Here is a 17,376-nt window from a genome sequence, read left to right as displayed (position 1 = left end):
TTGCCTCATGTCCACAGTGTGTGAACATGAGCTCACAATACAGCTGTAGCACTTGTGGGCATGGCAGAGGAGACTGAGCATAGGCATATAACACCATTTTCTCTGGTGTGCAGTTGTTTGCGCTTTTCAAGCCCTCGTGTCCTCTGCACCTTTGTATTTGTGGCAAGTAGAGGAAATCAGCTGAGAAGCACATGCCTGACTTCTTGTGGGATCGTTCAGGTAGTCTCCTGTGGTTTTAAAAAGACTCACAGTTTCACATACATAGTTGTTCAGGCTCCGCCAAGAGGTAGGCAGGTATTGTGCCAAGCTCTGCAAGGCCATTGCTGGGTAGGAGCATACAGCTGCATGTCACTGTGCGTTTTTGTTTGGTATCTCTGAGGGTCAAACACGTAATTGTCTTTGCTTTGGAAATTAAAATCTTGGCACCAACTTTAAATTGTAGCTGCACACGTTTTCACTAAGTTTTTAAAACATACCTAGGCTGGTAGCCAGATTTGTTGCAGCTTGATTGGAGTACGGAATGCAGGCGTGTAGTACAGATGCGGGATTTTAAAAGCCGTCTTTAAAACTGATCAACAACAATTTTTAATGCTACAGCTGTTAGTGGAGTTTTGACTTCTGAAGCAAGATCATAGTTGCTTAGCAATTCAAATGAAAAAAAAAAGTAATATTGCTAATTTCCAACAAATTTTGTAATCATTTAAGACATTAAGCAAAAATAATAATAACTATAAGTAAAGAAAATAATTACAGCAAAAAATGGTTATTTTTACCCTGCAATTAATGCTATAGGTATGTATGTGTGAGGTAATTTCATGTACTGTAGTGAAGCCTATGAAGTATTTTATTCATTCCATTCTTGTGTTTTCCAAATTCTACAGTAAAACAGTATACAAAACTATCAGACAGACATGCTTATATGCAACTACTATTTTTAAAACACATGAAAATGCTAGATTTTAATTCAAAGCCTAAAAGACTAATTAAAAACTCCTACACCCTGATAATGTAGCGTAGGTAGCATTACTTTCTCGACGTTTTGCTACCCAGAAAAATGTTTTGTTATATTATACAAAAAGGCAGTCAGAAAAGGATTCAGTGAGGAATTAAGTATGTGTATATACTAAGAGTTGTTAACTTGTGAGAAAAATAGAATATACTGCTGTATCTCACATTACAAAATGGTTAATTTTGTATTTGTATTTTTAATATAGAAAAATATACTTTATTTCTGAAAAATTTACAGAATTATTTTTCATTTATGTTTTTCTAGCGTAATTTTCTAGGAAATTATTTTTAATTAATTATTTTTGTTGTAATGTAATGTACTAGGATGCTGAAAATTAGTTTTAAAGTTTCTTTAGCTTCAATACATTGTTAAATGATAAATAATCACTAGAATTTACCGAGACTGACAGGAGAGACCCAATTAGTATGATCTTTGAGATAAGCACCTTTTGCAGAAGTACACAGACAGAGTGAGATTAAAACTGACATTAGTTCCTCATATCATTTTGCTCTTTTGTTAAACAATCATGAATTAAGCATGAATTGTCAGTGTTTGGATTTCCTGCCTTTTGTTGATTTGTGTCACAACCTTAACTTTACTTAAACACAGAGAGTTTTGTATTTAAGCTTTTACTAAGAACTAGTAAGAAAGCTAGGCTTTCTCAGCTGTGGAGAGACTGTGTGTCAAATGAATTAGGCTGATGTGAAGATGTGTGGCAGTGAGCTAGGGCAGCAAGCACACACAGAATTGTGTAACTGTCTTTTCAATTTTCTGCTCTAGTTCTGGGTTTTATTGATATACTTAGTGCTGGGAATTGGTTTTAAGTAAATTATTACTTATAAAGTTTGTAATGGTGCAAAGTGCTATGCACTGTGAAACACAAAAGTGAGATTTTGTGTTCAAAGATTAAAAGATTTGATGAAACTAACCTGTGAAAGAGGCTAAGAGCCTGATATTGCAGTAATGTTAAGTGTAAACTTGCTAAGAATTACCGTGTTTTTACCAGCGGTGAAAGAGAGAAGTCTCTAATGCTTTACTTCCACTTTAGAAAAGTAATCAGACCAGTGTTTTTTCTCTGTATGTGCAGAAAGTCATTTCAAGGCAAGCTTTAAATTGTAGGCTTTCACTAAGAAAATAAAAGAAAAACAAAAAACAACCCAAAACAAACTGAGCACCACCCGCACCTCACCTCACCCCCACCCCCCCAAACAAAACAAAACAAAATAAAAATCAAGAAAGAACTGTTGGAAGGAAAGGAAGGAAGTGTTCAAAATCAGCACTTTGTACAGCTGCACTGTGAGAAATCACTTAAGAAATTTCTGAAAAAACAGGGTACCCAAGCTATCATTAGTAGCAGTGTGGTTAGCACAGTTTGGGGAATCTGTTTATCTCATAGTGATTCCTGTCAAGTAGCCTGCAAAAGATGATAGTTGCCTTGATAGTTGTCTTGTAGAATTTCCATTGCCTAGTAGTTCTGGAGTCTGCCTAACTGAAAAAGTCTCTCTTTCTGGCTGTGAAGTAACTGCACAAAGTTTTTCAGAATAAATGCTTGGCACAAGGATCTGACATGAACTGTGGTATTTTACTGATAGCTTGAAGATTCTGAGTATTGAAAAAGAGCTCTCTAGATATGTAGCCTTTTGTTTACTAAAGCTGTGAGTATTCCTTTTTCATATTGCCTCTTTCCATCATTTATTGATATAATTAGTGTCTCTGGGGACACATGACTTTTTAAAAAAATATTTCTCTTCTTGAGGGTATTTACTGAAGCAAAAAATGAGTTTCAGCAAACTATAATTAAATTATATAGTTTTTATTTTAACATGGTATAGATGGGGCATAGCTGTTCCAAGTAGATATCTGGAGGATTAAGGTAGTGTTTACACTGAGTTAGGTCTGACCGTCCCAAGACAAAACATAACTGTAAGTTGCATTTTTTTCCTCATAACTGGATTATGGATTCTTTTCTGAGAAGTGAGATACAGCTAACAATGTTAAAATAGTTTTCCAAGATGCTGTTAAGCTCTAATGTTTTACTATTTAGGCTACATACGCTTTCTGTTTTAAAACAGAATATTTTAATTGTCAAGAGGCTCGATCTTTCTACTGAATAATACAGAAATACTCCATGAGAGTCAATTGAGTATTCCCTCCAATATTTAGCATTTGTCATATAAATCATAAAGAATAAGCATACTGTGGGTATTTCCTCACAAAATAATTTTTCATTTCTACTTCTCACTTGGATTAGCAAATCTCTCCAGTGCTTGATCTCACTAAAACTATTTCTTTCCTAATTTTAGCCTTTTAAAATCTATTTCTAAAACAAATTGTCTTTTGTACAATATTACTCGGACGGGAGATAAGTTTTTTTGTGGGATAAATGCAACACGTATGGATAGATAGAATGGAACATATAGTAAATACATTTTTTGAGTTTAAAAGATTTAATCCTCGCACATTACTGGTTTGCAATCTCTTCCTTAATATATATAATTTAAATAAATATAGCTCTCCGTTTGTCTTTTAATATTATTTTGAATTGCTGCTATGTTGAGATCCACGTTTCCCGTCTTCTCAGAATCAATCTTGCCTCAATTATGTTTCCATATGCTGTGAGTATTTCCTTCTCTTTCATAGTCTTGTAATGACCCAATACATACAAACAGTAATCACACCGAGAACTATGTTTATGCTTGTTGATAAGTGTACGGATAATATTTTAAGGACCAGGGTCTCTGTCATCTTCTTTAGTGGCTGTGTGTGTTATGTATATATGTATGTTTGTGTGTGTATAAAATGGTAGTATTGTATTATCTAATTATTGTATATATTTATTGTTGTATTCATATGAAAGAAAAATAATATCTAGATATTGTTTTCTGATAAACTTACTTTTTTCTTCCTTTCCACAAAGCATTTTCTCTCTACCTTTTGTTCTCTTACCTAATTATTCGGAAACCTGAACTCACTAAAGTAAATCAGCAGTATTGTTGATGTTTAGTGCCAAATGTTGAGGTTCTTCGCTTAGTTTTAAGGTTCCTTTTCTATGGATAGGCTACAACTTTAACTCCAGTAGACTGTAAGAATTAATTACCTGAAGAATAAGTGGGTGGTAACTGATCTGTACCTTGCTGTATGCATTAATGATACTTCCTTTGACAAAATCTTTACCAGCTTGTAAAGTGCTTTTGATTGCTTTTATGTTAAGATGTTCATTCTTTCAGAATTCTGAAGCAAATATTTCTATAAAAACTTTGGTCATTTTAAGGATCGATGAAAACTTACTCTAGCAATAGAGGTGAGTTACAGAGTATTATGTAGTTTAACGAAGCAGTAATATGCAGTACAATTTACTATCCCTTCCTCCATTTAAATGGCATTGCTGTTTATGTTGGAGCATCTAGAGTGACTATTTGGAGTCTTTCCATGAATTTGAGAACCTCTGTACATTTCCCTCTAGCTAGGAGAAAAAAATATAGAGTATACAGCTTTTATAAGGATGTTTTTCAACTTTTGTGTTCTGATTTTTTTATATTATTTTTTATTCCTTTTATATTGTTGTTTTAGTTGGGAGTAGTTGTTCATACACAGCATAGCATGTGTTGACACAAAATTTTATTTCCAGAAAAGATCCTTTTGACATTGAAACCAAGAGGATTGTTAATGTGAGGAAAGATAAGCGTATGCTCATGTATTTTGGGATTGGAACCCTATCAGAGGACCTGTCAGTACATAGATAAGTTTAGTCACCTCTCTGGAGTTTTCAGTAGAAATTGTTAATAAGAAAAAGTCGAATTAAAACTATCAGAAGTAATGCCTGAAGCAGAAAAGAGCCCTTGAACAATCTGTCAGCACCATATATAATTCATAACTATCCAAGCCAAATTTTCTTTGTGTAAGTTTTATCAGTACTCCCAATATCATGAAAATTCCATCCAGTTTTCTTTAAAAGTTGATTTGAGATACCACCATGCATCTTCAAGACACATACAGTGAGATAAGTTACTGTAATAGCATGTTTCTAAAATAACAGATAGTTGCAAATCCTTTGTCCTTTGTACATAATAAAGGATTTTCTCTCTGAATAATGAGGTGGGACAAGCTTCCAAACTATTTTTTGTCATAGTAGAAGATGGATTCTCTTCCTTAACCTGTATCCTTAAAAACAGTGTAGTATAGTAGCCACTTGGAGGAAGCTGGAGAAGCTGGATGTAGATGCACTTTTGAATCCTATGATTTGTACGGTTTGTTCCCAGTTGGTTGTTCTAAATGTGGAAAATGGAGATGTGTTGTACTCTGGTTTTGATTTGTCTTTTAGAGAGATCCACAGGTGCTATTGTTTTAATTTAATTTCTTCTGTGGGAAAGCTAGTGGTTAGGGTTGTTATTTCAATTCTTTGGTGACAAACTTGGCAGTAGTTAATCAGTCGTAATAGAAAGCTTAATTTTGTGCTTTTTTTTAATCTCTGGAGAGAGATACTTCACTTAATCTTTGGAAAAATGCATCTCATTTCTGAGTACCAAAACACAAAATACATTTCTAATATAACAAAAATTGAAATGGCCACAACCTCTGTCTATGTTACCAGAAATACATTTTCAAGTTCTTGTTTATTCATTTACTATATTTACTGTGTAAGGAAACTGTATTATAATACTGAACTTTCATTTGACCCAGGACCCAGCATCTGTTCTCTTTTGTTATTTGTATTTTCTGTTTTATATGACCTTTACAAAATAACATAAACCTTTATTCCTTCAGTATGCATGCTAACCCCTGTATTGAAAACAATGTCCTAGCACACAGCAAAAGTATTTTTGAAGTTATTATATCTAAAAACGTATTGTTTGCAACCTAAGACTGATTTAAAGTGCATAATTACATGTAAACTATGTAATTATGATCATATTGTGAACATTGGGGTCATTGCAATTTGGTTTTGTGTTTTGATAAACTCTCCCAAAGTAGCAAAGTGTACTGTTATTTTACATTTTTGTCTTATCTTTCATTTCAAAAAGTATATATTAATTTCATACTGCAATGGAGAATATAATTCCACACAGAATGTTTGATTTGCAGTCAGAGGTGGATTTACTTGATAAAAACAACTGTGGAACTTGTATTTAACATGGATCTGGTTTGGGCTTGGTTAGAATGTAATTTAATTTAAATATTTAAAACATTTAATATTTTCTGATAAACACCAATAGTTACTCAAATTAACACACGTGCTATAGTCTAGTTTTATATTTAATTAATTGAACTTACTAATTCATTTAAAATTTACCCCTAAACGACTTTATTTGTTGAGTAGCAATTACCAGTATACTTTGAAAAATCTGTACATTAGCTATATTTTAAATTATTCTTATAAAAAAAGGTATTAGTCTCAGTGGAGGTTATTTAAGAGTCCCTCTCAGAATTCTAAATTTAAAAGTGACATTTGTGTTTTTCTTAAGTGAGAGAAAACAGAACTGAAAAATGAAAAAAAGGAATTTACCGAGTTTTTTCCATTTCATCAGTTATGATCCAAAACCCTGGTTTAGCCATATTTTAAAATAACTGTGGTAGTTCACAGTTGTATTTTATTTCTTCTAAATTCTAGGAGCTAGTTTTATGATCCCCTTTTTAATGCTGTATAAAATATATTTTAACAAATGAAATTTTATTAGTATTTTACTACAGTGTTGCCTCAATAAAAGTTATTATTTTCTTCGGGCAGCATCTATAAGGGAGATCTCCATTTGGAGTGTTTAAATATGGTATCTGTTGTTTAAAATTCTTAGCCAGTTATACAGTTGTTTCAACAAAATTATTTAAATTAAGTCTTTAAAAATATTTTTTAGTAGTAAAATTGCCTTTCTATATTCTTTTTTGTAACTTCTCTTGTCTCATTGCTGAATTCCAGTAATACTCAGATTACTGAAGTGAAGGCTCATTTTGTCCATAATCTGACTGTCTGCCCACCTTAAAAAAGGTTATTAAGTACTTCATGGAGGCAATTATTTTGCATGCCTAAACGTAAGAAAAAATTACTATATTCTTCTCATCATTTCTGTAATCTCAGAGATTATATTAAGAGAACGAATACCTAGAAACAATTTTTTTTCTTTAAATGCCTGAAAAAATACTGATGGAGATATTGATGTAGTTCACTAGAACAGAAATAAAGCCAAATGGCTAATATCATAGCAATATGATAAATACTGGTTTACAGCCTTATTGTTTTTATAAAACAAAAGAAAATGCTTAACAAAAACAGTTCACTACCCACAGCTACCGAAACCCAACACAAATGGTTAAATGTTTTTAAGAATGGAAAGGAGAATATGACAACAAATTCTAAATCTATTGCATCTCTGCCTTGTGGTGTACTACAGAGACCTTGTTATTTATGTAGATGGATAGATCTGTTATGTTTAAGTATGGCATCTCCGGCCCACTTTTTAAATATCAGGAAGTAGGGACTGTATCATTTTTCAATTCATACTAGTTTGAAAGATGAGAGTCTACAGCAAAAACAATAATAAAAATTCTAATAACATGGGTTTTTATCAAGTTGTCTAAGAAGGATGCATCCAAAATATATTTCATGTTAGGTAGTGAAGTGGAATGAGTGACCCTTCTGCATTTCTTTAATTGTGGTGAGTCTGGGTTAGATTTGCTGTGACAAAAGCATTTGATTTTTATCTCTGTAATGAAGTATACAAAGAATTTCATATTGTCTTTGTAAGTGTAAACTATTTCCACACCACAGTCCAACAGTGTAGAAACTATTCTGTTACTGAAGTGGGGGACAGGAGTCACTTCATAAATAATTTGAAAGGAAAGTAATCATTGCTCTTTCCAAAATTAATAAATTGACATCAAAATTTTAGTTTGGCCAACTACAAACATTTGAAGAGTTTTCTATAAAAATTTCTATAAAAATTAATCTCAAAGTAGCTTTTAAGTTATGTATTTTATTCTCATAAGTCAAGTGGGATCATTTTAGCTTTTGAAATGTCAAGTATCTTTCCAAAACACTCACTCAGACAACAAAATTGCTTTATTTGCAATTCACTTTGACATGGAGCCATCGCCCCTATTTTTTAGCTATACATACTGAACGATATTACTTCTAATTAAAAGATGCCTAATACAGAAGCATAGTAAAATATGTCAAAAAATATATAGGTACAGGGTTGTTAGTACAAAGAAAAAGGAATAAAAATAGATAAAGGAAATTATTGAATAATGTATTTTATATATATTACATAATTTTTTTATATATGGAATTTTTAAAAATATGCAATTTGTATTCTTCTGTTCATTTATATACATATTTTGTAACTGATAAATGGAATAACTTCCATTATGTCAACCTGTTTTCATACTTTAATAAAAAAAAGGTAGATATTGGGAATGTTTTAATATTATTAGCTAGATATAATTATCCAGTTTTACAAACTTCTAAAATTTTTCAGTAATCTGAAGAGATTAGTACACTATTTTTTGTCCAGGTCAATGTTTTGTTGGGGTTTTTTAAACTTTCAAAATACAATTTATGTTATACATGATGCAACTAAATTATCTTTTATGAACTCAAGTGATTGAAGAACTCGATAGTTCTGCCATGTATGGATATTCAAATAAAGATTAAATGCAAAATAAATTTTCCATACTATGAAAATTTGAAAGCACCGAATTATAGCTTATGTTTTGCATAAATCATTTTAATTTGAAGGTGAAGTAGCAGTATGTCTCTCTGCTTTAAGTATGGAAGCGCATATGTATTGATTAAATCTATAGGCCTACATCAGTAATAGTAATCTACTGTCAAATTTATTTTTAAAACCACTGTAGCTTATTTTATTTCTACCAATTTAAATGGTAATGAACACCAGCTTGTCAACAGTGCTAGCGGTTCACAATCCCTTACCTTTGTTTTCTTAAATAATTAGTTCATTCATCTTACTTTTCGAGTACCTGAGTTAATGCAATTTAAACAAAAGGATTTTCTCCATTTTAGCATCTGTCAGGTATCTTAAGTTGGCTACTGACTCACATGCAAACAAAGCATCCTAGAATAACTGCTTGCTTCTTAAAAAGTTACTGTCTTGAAGTTTAGCAAGCAACCAGGAAACAAAAATGTCAAGGATGAAATTAGAGTTGTTTATCAGCATGTTTATGGTTTGTAAGAATTTTTGAAACATCTGGGTCTTACTGCATTAGAGGTTGAACAGGAACATTAGACAAACTATTTATATTGTACTATCAAAAAAAATCTTAAGTATTTTGGTTGGGAGGATCCTCTGTGAGTCATCTAGTCCAGCTTTGCACTCGGAGTGGGGCTGTCACCAGTCCTAGATCAGGTCCACTGTGACGCTACCTGGCTATTTCTTGACAGCCTCCATGGATGAATGTTCCATCGTGTCTCTGGACAATGTTTTGGTGCTGTGCTTGCACTCCTAAAGATTTTTTTTTTTTTTTCTCTAATGCCCAACCTAAACCTCACAAGCCACACTGTGTGTTGTCATTGACCCTGTTACATCCTTTGGTGAGCTCATGACTCAACTTTGATTCCATCATTTTCATAACCACCAATATCTTACCACAGCAGTGAATTTGTGGGAAGAAGAAATGTGTGTTGTTTTTTTTCATTTGAAATTAACCTGGAACTTAATAAAACTGGACTTGAACAAATGTTAACAAACACTCACAAAAGGAACTTTCTATTTCTTGGTTAGACAACCAGTGACTTTTCCTATCAGGAGCTTTTTATGCTGCATATTTATCACATAGAGTTTTTCCTTAGACCATGATCATTTTTTTCACTATTTCCTTTTAATTTGTTAACATATTATTAAGAGAAAAAAATCTAATGCCTTGTGAATTATTTATATTTGCTTTCTTTTTATGGTTACATTGAGAAATCGTTAAAAGTCAGTGGGTTTATTGCAAAAAAAAAAGTACAAGCTTCTTTTGGCTGCTTGATTTTCATGTTGGTAAACGACAAGTTCTTTAAGTTTTGTTTTGTTTTGAAAGAAAACACAACGAAGAAAACTCCTTATATTTGTGCTGCAAGTCTCTAACATCTTAACCTGCTAACACTGCTGGTAGCATCTCTGTTACGAAAAGTGAAAGAGAGGAGATCATAGCACTTAACAGGTGCTGCCTACTAAGAGGATGCATAGTGTAATTAACTTAAACCACTTGCTAGTGTGCTGCAACAAATCCAAATTATGTGTATTTTAAATCTCCTATACTCCTCTCCCTTTTTGTCTGAATCCCTGCTATTTCCCTAAAAGCAGAGGTTTGTACCTCTTTTGACCAATTAAGTAAAAAATATCAGTAGAATATAACCTTTACTCTTAGTATAGAATGGTTCTTTTTCTTTCCTTCTCCCACTGTGAAACTTTATTGTCTGATTGAGTGTATCAGTTTTTCTCGATTAATGTTAACAAAAACAGTGTAATACAGTTTGGATGCTATTTCCAGACCCAGACTTGAGGAGTCAGGGTCATAACTAATCATGTCTTAAAGTGGCGTTGCTGTACCTAAGTCTTAGGAACTTGGTCACATAGAGGAACCCAGAACTTCTGACTGGGAACATGGTATTATTTAGGTTTTTAGGTACCTCGGATGGCCAGGCAGAAAGATTACACTAAATGGAAAGGTATTTGGAGCTATGTTTTTAAGGAAAAACAAGCACAGCAACATTGTTAAAATTTCACTCCCTATTCTTTGATTTGTGCATTTTAGTTACATCACATTCATCAGTCAGAGTTACAGTGGCTGATGTGTTTTGTGTTGAATTTGGTGGCACCGGCACGTGTGAAGAGTTCTTTGAGCCCCTGTACAGCAGTGTCTCTGGGGAGGACTTTATTCCTTCTTTCTGGGTCCACATGGGACTGTTTAGATCAGAGCAGTTTTTGTATAAGCTGAAAAAGTGGAAAAAACATGTTGATACAGAATATTCAGTGAAAAAAGAGGGGCATCATTTAGATTCATACTTTCAGCAGCTAGTAATCAGTATACTTAGTCAATCCAGGTCTTGTAATGAAGTATTCATTTTTTGCCTGTAAATCCTTGAAGTGATGCTTGTGTCTGTCACTGAAAGAAATTATAATACTCACAAATTTCACTTTGGCTACTTAAATGATCTCTTTTGTTTCTCTTTTTTAGTTTAGGGGCAGATCAGTTCTTTATTTTTCCTAGATCTCGTTCAACAATTTTGTATAAACGGAACTTGTTTTCTCTACCATCCTGTGTTTTTGTCAGATAATTAAAGGAGGAGGATTTAGAAACCATTCTGATCAAATATTAAGAAGAAAAAAGAAGAAAAAATAAATCTATTTTGTCCTTTAATCAATAAATACACAAGTGCACCTTGAAACTAATAGAAACTGCAAACTGAAAGAAACCTAGTTCATAGAGATATATATTCCCCCTGAATTCCGTATTTTCTTATGAGTTGTGATTTATGACCAGTGAGGTTTTACGCAGCTTTTGTAAAAAAGGCTAAAAGATACCTTGCCTTTGTAGCTACACAAAATCTTTTTGTGATCTTATGTAGAAGGATTTGCCAACAGACATGTGTTTGCACTTATATGCATTTAACCATAATTGCATTTACATGTACAAACATGCATACAGAAAAAAATACCTTGAATTACTGCTCTTTCTTTGTATTTCTTTCTTATATAATCATAATTGAAAGATTACCTTTAGAGTAGAGAAATAGCACATATCTTACAAGGATGTCTTTAAGGGAAAAGAAAGAAGATTAAATAGCAGTTTATTTTTTAAAAAACTTATTTAACTTATTTATAATGCAATTGAACATTCTGTAAGTCATGTACATTACTGGTGAATTTTTTCACATTCATTCCTGTTATTTTTTTAATCAAAATAAAAAGGTCAACAGTGTAGTCTTTCTGGTAAAATAAAGTACAACTTGATTACTTTCTGCTGATGTATAATGCCATTTAATTTGATTTTACAACGAGGAAGGTCTCTAATGGAAGGGAAATGGACTATGAATTAGGTGCACCTTCTTATATTTACCTCTGTTCATGCAATTGTAAATATTGCTGCCAGTGACAAATAAAAAAATAACAATATGTGAATTGTAAACAATTTTGTTTCAAATTTACAAAGTGCCTGAATCTCACTGAGGTATCTAACTGCACTGAGATATTTAAAAAAAAAATTTAAAGGTAATTCTGGAAACTGTGAGGACTAATGATACACAAGAACCTAGTTCCGTAGTTCATGTAGATTTAATTATATACGTCATGTGGAAAGATTGATTGTTTCAGATAACATACAGAAGCCCTGATTTTTTTTTTTTTTTAGTGTAGGTGCACATAGTTTGCTCTTTAGATGGATGAAATTACCTACCCACACTTCTATGCTCTGACCCTTATGTAAGATGCTTATGATTCTCTAATCATCGTAGTTGCAACTTTTTGTAGTCACTTGTCTGATTACCAAAGATTCCAGTACTAGAGATTTTTAAGCACCTCACAGTTTGCAGATAAAAAGTCCATAATCTTGAATCAAGACTTAACAAAGAAACATTTGTGTGGTTCCTGTGGGAAGTGGCTTAAAACTGCACGCAGAAAGTTAAGCTTATTACTGTACTTGATAATGGAGCTACTGACAAGTCTTTTGTTCAATAAGAGTTGGTGCACATCAGATTGTGAAAGATGGAGAGCTTTGCTTGGTTTTTTTGCTGACATAGACTTTAATCTTGGACATTTGATTATATCACATAGGGAATAAAAGCAGCTTTAGATGTATGGGAATAAAAGCAAAAGAATTCAAAATAAAACCAGTCAGTCACAGCAATGAGCCACAGTTTAGGAAAAAAATCCTTGGATTTTTGCTGTCAGCTGGAACCTCGATCTGTTCTGGAACACAGAAAAAATCCTCTTTTTTAAAAAGTTTTATTTGATTATGTAAAGTATTTTCAAATTCTGCTACACTGAACAGACTTTATAGTAACTTTCAAGTCTATTGATTATCTCGAGGCAACCTGAATCTTTCGGAGACATCAGCCTTCACTATTATGTCCCAGAATGTTTGGGGGAAAAAAAAGAAATAAATCAAATGTTAACTTTGGCCATTGCAAATTTTGGATAGATATTGCTGAATTTCAGTCACTTTGTATAAGGAATGCTACTGTAGGTGCCTTGTTACCTAGACCTTGCCTCTTTTCACTTTCCTAGTATTTTCATAAGTGTATAGGTATTTTCAGTCTCTTCCTAAGTTAAGAGCCAAACCCCCTTTTCTCTGAAGGACTAAGCAAGATAGCAGGCTCGTCTAGAAATCAATAATAGGCGCTGGTGGCCCTTGGGAATAACAGAGGAGAAGAGGGATCCAGGGATTTGACTGCACCGGTAGTTTGACTGCCCCACATGGAGGTAGGATATAGTTTCAGCCAGGGGAATGTGAGCTGTGACATGGGAAGCTCTGAGGTTAGACCCTCAAGAAAATTAGAGAATAGAGGATTCTTGGGCTGGAACATACTGATGTATTAAAGTATAGATAATTTATATATATTTTGTCTCAGGTATGGATATTAGAGTGGAAGGGGTAGGGAGACACTCTTCAGCGAGGATTAGGGGGTGCCCAGGCCACTCCTTTTCTTGGGGAAAAGAATGCACACATAGGCACATACCCTTATTCTTCTTGTTGCCTGTACAGAAATCTTAATTCCAAACCCATCCACTGTCTCTCTTGCTACCACAAATGTAGTACGTAAGGGTATTTTTAATAAGCATACTCTCTCACCCCCCAAATTTAAACATTTAAATCAATCTTATCTCTGCTATGATTAATTTCTTTCTTTTCCAGGTGAAAACTGAGAACTAGAAAATTATATCAATTTGCAGCAGTTATACATATGAATCATATATTCAAAAGCTGTATTCTGAAGCCATGGAACCTCTTGCTATCTGATGTATTGTAGAGCCAATAATAATTTGATTTTAAAGCTCTGTGTAATAGCAAATACTTTTTTCTTAAGAAATAAAAGATTTTAGTATTTTGGGAAAAAAAAAAAAGATATTGTAGACCATCTGGTATAAATAATGATATGAAGAAAAGTGCCATGCAGTGATGGGCTATTGGAGTCAGAAATTTACAGAAAGTTAGAAACTTTTCTTAGATTTTTGTCTTTCTTCATGACTATTGTAAATTCAGCCATTTACATTCATAAACTCTTTATCTACTTTTCCACGTTAGGCTTGCTTGGTATTTTAACAAGTAACTTTTGTGTGGCTAGATATGAAGGGTCTCTACTGTCTTTATATTGTTAGACCAGAAGTGATGATAGATGTCCATCTCTATTTTCAATTTACAGTGGCATTACAAACACCAGCTTTACCACACATTCTTGTTTAGCAACCATGTAGTTTATAAAGTAAGCATGGTTGGGGTTTTTTTGTGGTTGTTGTTGTTGTTTTCAAAATACAGTTTCTCTAATTTGCTGTTGTTACCTCAGTATTTGCAGGAAATTGTCTTAGCTTTGCAGACCTTTTGTTCTTCAGATATGGCCTCTGCCCTCAGTTTTAATTTGTTGTTAATTAAGCAGAAGAGTCACCTATTCAAAAATGGCTTCTTTGTGATGAGAAAGAAATTTATTTTTTTAAGTTCTTCTTTACAGCTCCATGCTCATGTCTGATTTCAACTTTCAAAATTTGGTACTTATATTTACCTTTTCCAAGTGCCTGTTTTCCATCTTACCTCTTAGTGTAGGAGCAAGCAAAACAAATATTTTAACATTTTAGCTATGATTGTGAGGACAGTGTGCATCTGAAGTTGAGTTTTACTTCTGTTTGCAATCAGCAATAGAATAAAAGGTACATAGTTCTGTCTTCAATATTTACATGTGTATTTTGTGACTAGAAAATAAAAAATCTGATTAAAACTAGATACAGTATTTATGGTTTCTGTGCAAACTCTTGAGCATACAACTTCTAAGCAGATTTTAGAAATACTGTTTCTGTCGTCCACTATTTGAAAGCTGTTTTGTGAGCTTCCTGTGAGTATCAGGGTGGTCAGTTTAAAAGTAGAATTAGCTAACAGACATTTAAAAACAATTCTGTCTGTCCAAATGGCATCTGAGCACCAAGAGAGCAATATTGATGGATAAAATATTTGTTGCTCTGTCTAGAATCTTTGGCACCAATTTATTGTTCTTACTGAAGAAAGGATAGGCTAAAATTACATAAAACTAAGTTAGGTGGGAAAAATAACTGCATTTGTGGTAGGGATATATAATATACTTGGAGCTCGTTTATGTAATTATGAAAGCATGGATTGCTCTTATAAAGTGCAAGTAGTCAGAGTGACATTTCAAAGGGAAAATTAAGATTGAAAATAAAAAATTGATACAAAAGTTATGTGATCCAGAAAGCTCACAAATTGATCTGTATTCTAATAGTTTAAATGGAGTTTCTTTCTAGTTTGACTCGTGAACAAAGGAAAGCTTAGTATAGGAAGATATGAAATGTTAAGAAAAAGTCTCTCCGTTGAAAGGACCCTGGGAAATAATTCTCTGGCTGTCAAGGTCCAAGAGATATCTTTTCTGTCCTGTAGGCACAGGTAAGCCTCAAACTGTCTGGCAGCAAATAAACAGCGACAATTATGCGCAAAATACATGTTCAACTTTAGACTGCAAATTAGGCAAACTGACCTGCAAAGTCATCGCTTCAGAAAGAAAAATGGACATAGCCTAATGTAAGACGCTTTGCAAATGCATTAGTCAGAGAGTAGTCACCAGGACAGAACTGAAAAATACAAGCAGCAGAGAGAGCGATTTGTTTTCTCTGCTCTGTAGAAATTGGATTCCTGAAGTTCTGCCTTGAGATATCATAGATGACTAGAATTATTTGGAGTTTATCAAATCCCTCTCAGACAGCAAAATAAGTAAGCATTAGAACATACGATATAAAGAAGCAGACAGTTTTCATGAGAAAGACTATGATATTTTGTACCTGGAAAATACTGTTTTCATAGTCCCAAATGTCAGCTACACTATACAGGCACAAAACCAGTCATCCATCCTGCCTGTTTCTCTGATGTCTTGAAAATTGACATCTATTATTTCCTGCAAAGATCTACATGAATTATCGGGCTGACTCCTGCTTTTTGTAACTCTCTGGTTTCCTGCAGATTTGTTACAAAATTAATGGTAAAGTAAGTTCTTTTGGTCTTTACATGTGAAAGATAAGGTTGCTTTAAGTGGTGGAAGAATCCTGAAAATTTTTCTTCTCTGGATGTTTATATCTTCTTGTCTCTTGCAGTGGTAGTACAGTTCTGAAGTCCCTATGCCTTGACATAAGAATCCAAGCCTACCTGCCATGATTTCATGGTTGCCTGTGCAAAGTAGAACATTTTGCTCAGCTTCTAGGCTTTTCTTCATGCAGTAGTTTTTATTCAGGTTGTTCATTCCTGTTCTCTATTACTGCGTGTTTGATTTCCATTCAGCATCTCTTCATGTAAGAGAGGACATGGACCTATTGGAGCAGGTCCAGAGGTGGGCCACAAAGATGATCAGAGGGCTGGAGCACCTCTCCTGTGAGGACAGGCTGAGAGTGTTGGGGCTGTTCAGTCTGGAGAAGAGAAGGCTCTGGGGAGACCTTATAGTGGCCTTCCAGTAGCTAATGGGGGCTTATAGGAAGATGGGGAGAAACTCTTTAGCAGGGCCTGTTGTGATAGGACAAGGGGTAATGGTTTTAAAATAGAAGGAGGAAGATTCAAACTTGATATAAGGAAAAATATTTTTAAAATGAAGGTGGTGGAACACTGGAAGGGCTTGCCCAGAGAGATGGCAAATCCCCCATCCCCGGAAACATTCAGAGCCAGGTTGGATGGGGCTCTGAGCAACCTTATCTGGTTGGAGATGTCCCTGCTCCTTGCAGCGGGTTGGACTGGATGACCTTTACCAGTCCCTTCCAACCCAAACTGTTCTATCATTCTATGATTTCCTAGATTTCTCTTTTACTGCCTGTGGTAGGAAGGACAAATTATGCATGTTTTGAGTTGCAGAATAATTGTCTATTCAAGCAGTTAGTGAAAAAATAAGATTCAGTTTGGTCTCTCTTTGCGAGTAATTTTTTACTTTATATACCAGAGTAGATGAGTAAATCAGAACAATGAAGTCAAGCCTTACGTGAAAATAAAGGCAGAGATTGAGAGAAGAGTTTCAAGGAAGCAAGAACGATTTAAAGTAAGGTGGAAGAGGTGAGGGAGGAGGAGGTATATAGAATATATGACATGATTGAGAAACATTAAATTGTGCTTTAATGTGTAATCTACCCTACTTCTCTGCTTTTGAATTTTCTTCCAGTCTTGTTACCTACTGGGAAAGA

General features: G+C 33.8%; 1 protein-coding gene across 1 annotated transcript in view; it reads left to right on the top strand.

Moving 5' to 3' along the window:
• FBXL17 (F-box and leucine rich repeat protein 17) overlaps window positions 1–17,376 on the top strand; it is a 310,951-nt gene that overhangs the window by 211,033 nt on the left and 82,542 nt on the right. The window lies entirely within an intron of this gene.

Source organism: Chlamydotis macqueenii, chromosome Z (genome assembly GCF_036417535.1).
Source record: "Chlamydotis macqueenii isolate bChlMac1 chromosome Z, bChlMac1.mat, whole genome shotgun sequence".
Lineage (NCBI taxonomy): Eukaryota > Metazoa > Chordata > Aves > Otidiformes > Otididae > Chlamydotis > Chlamydotis macqueenii.
The sequence above is the reverse complement of the archived record's forward strand: the minus strand, read 5'-3'. Positions and strand labels throughout refer to the sequence as shown.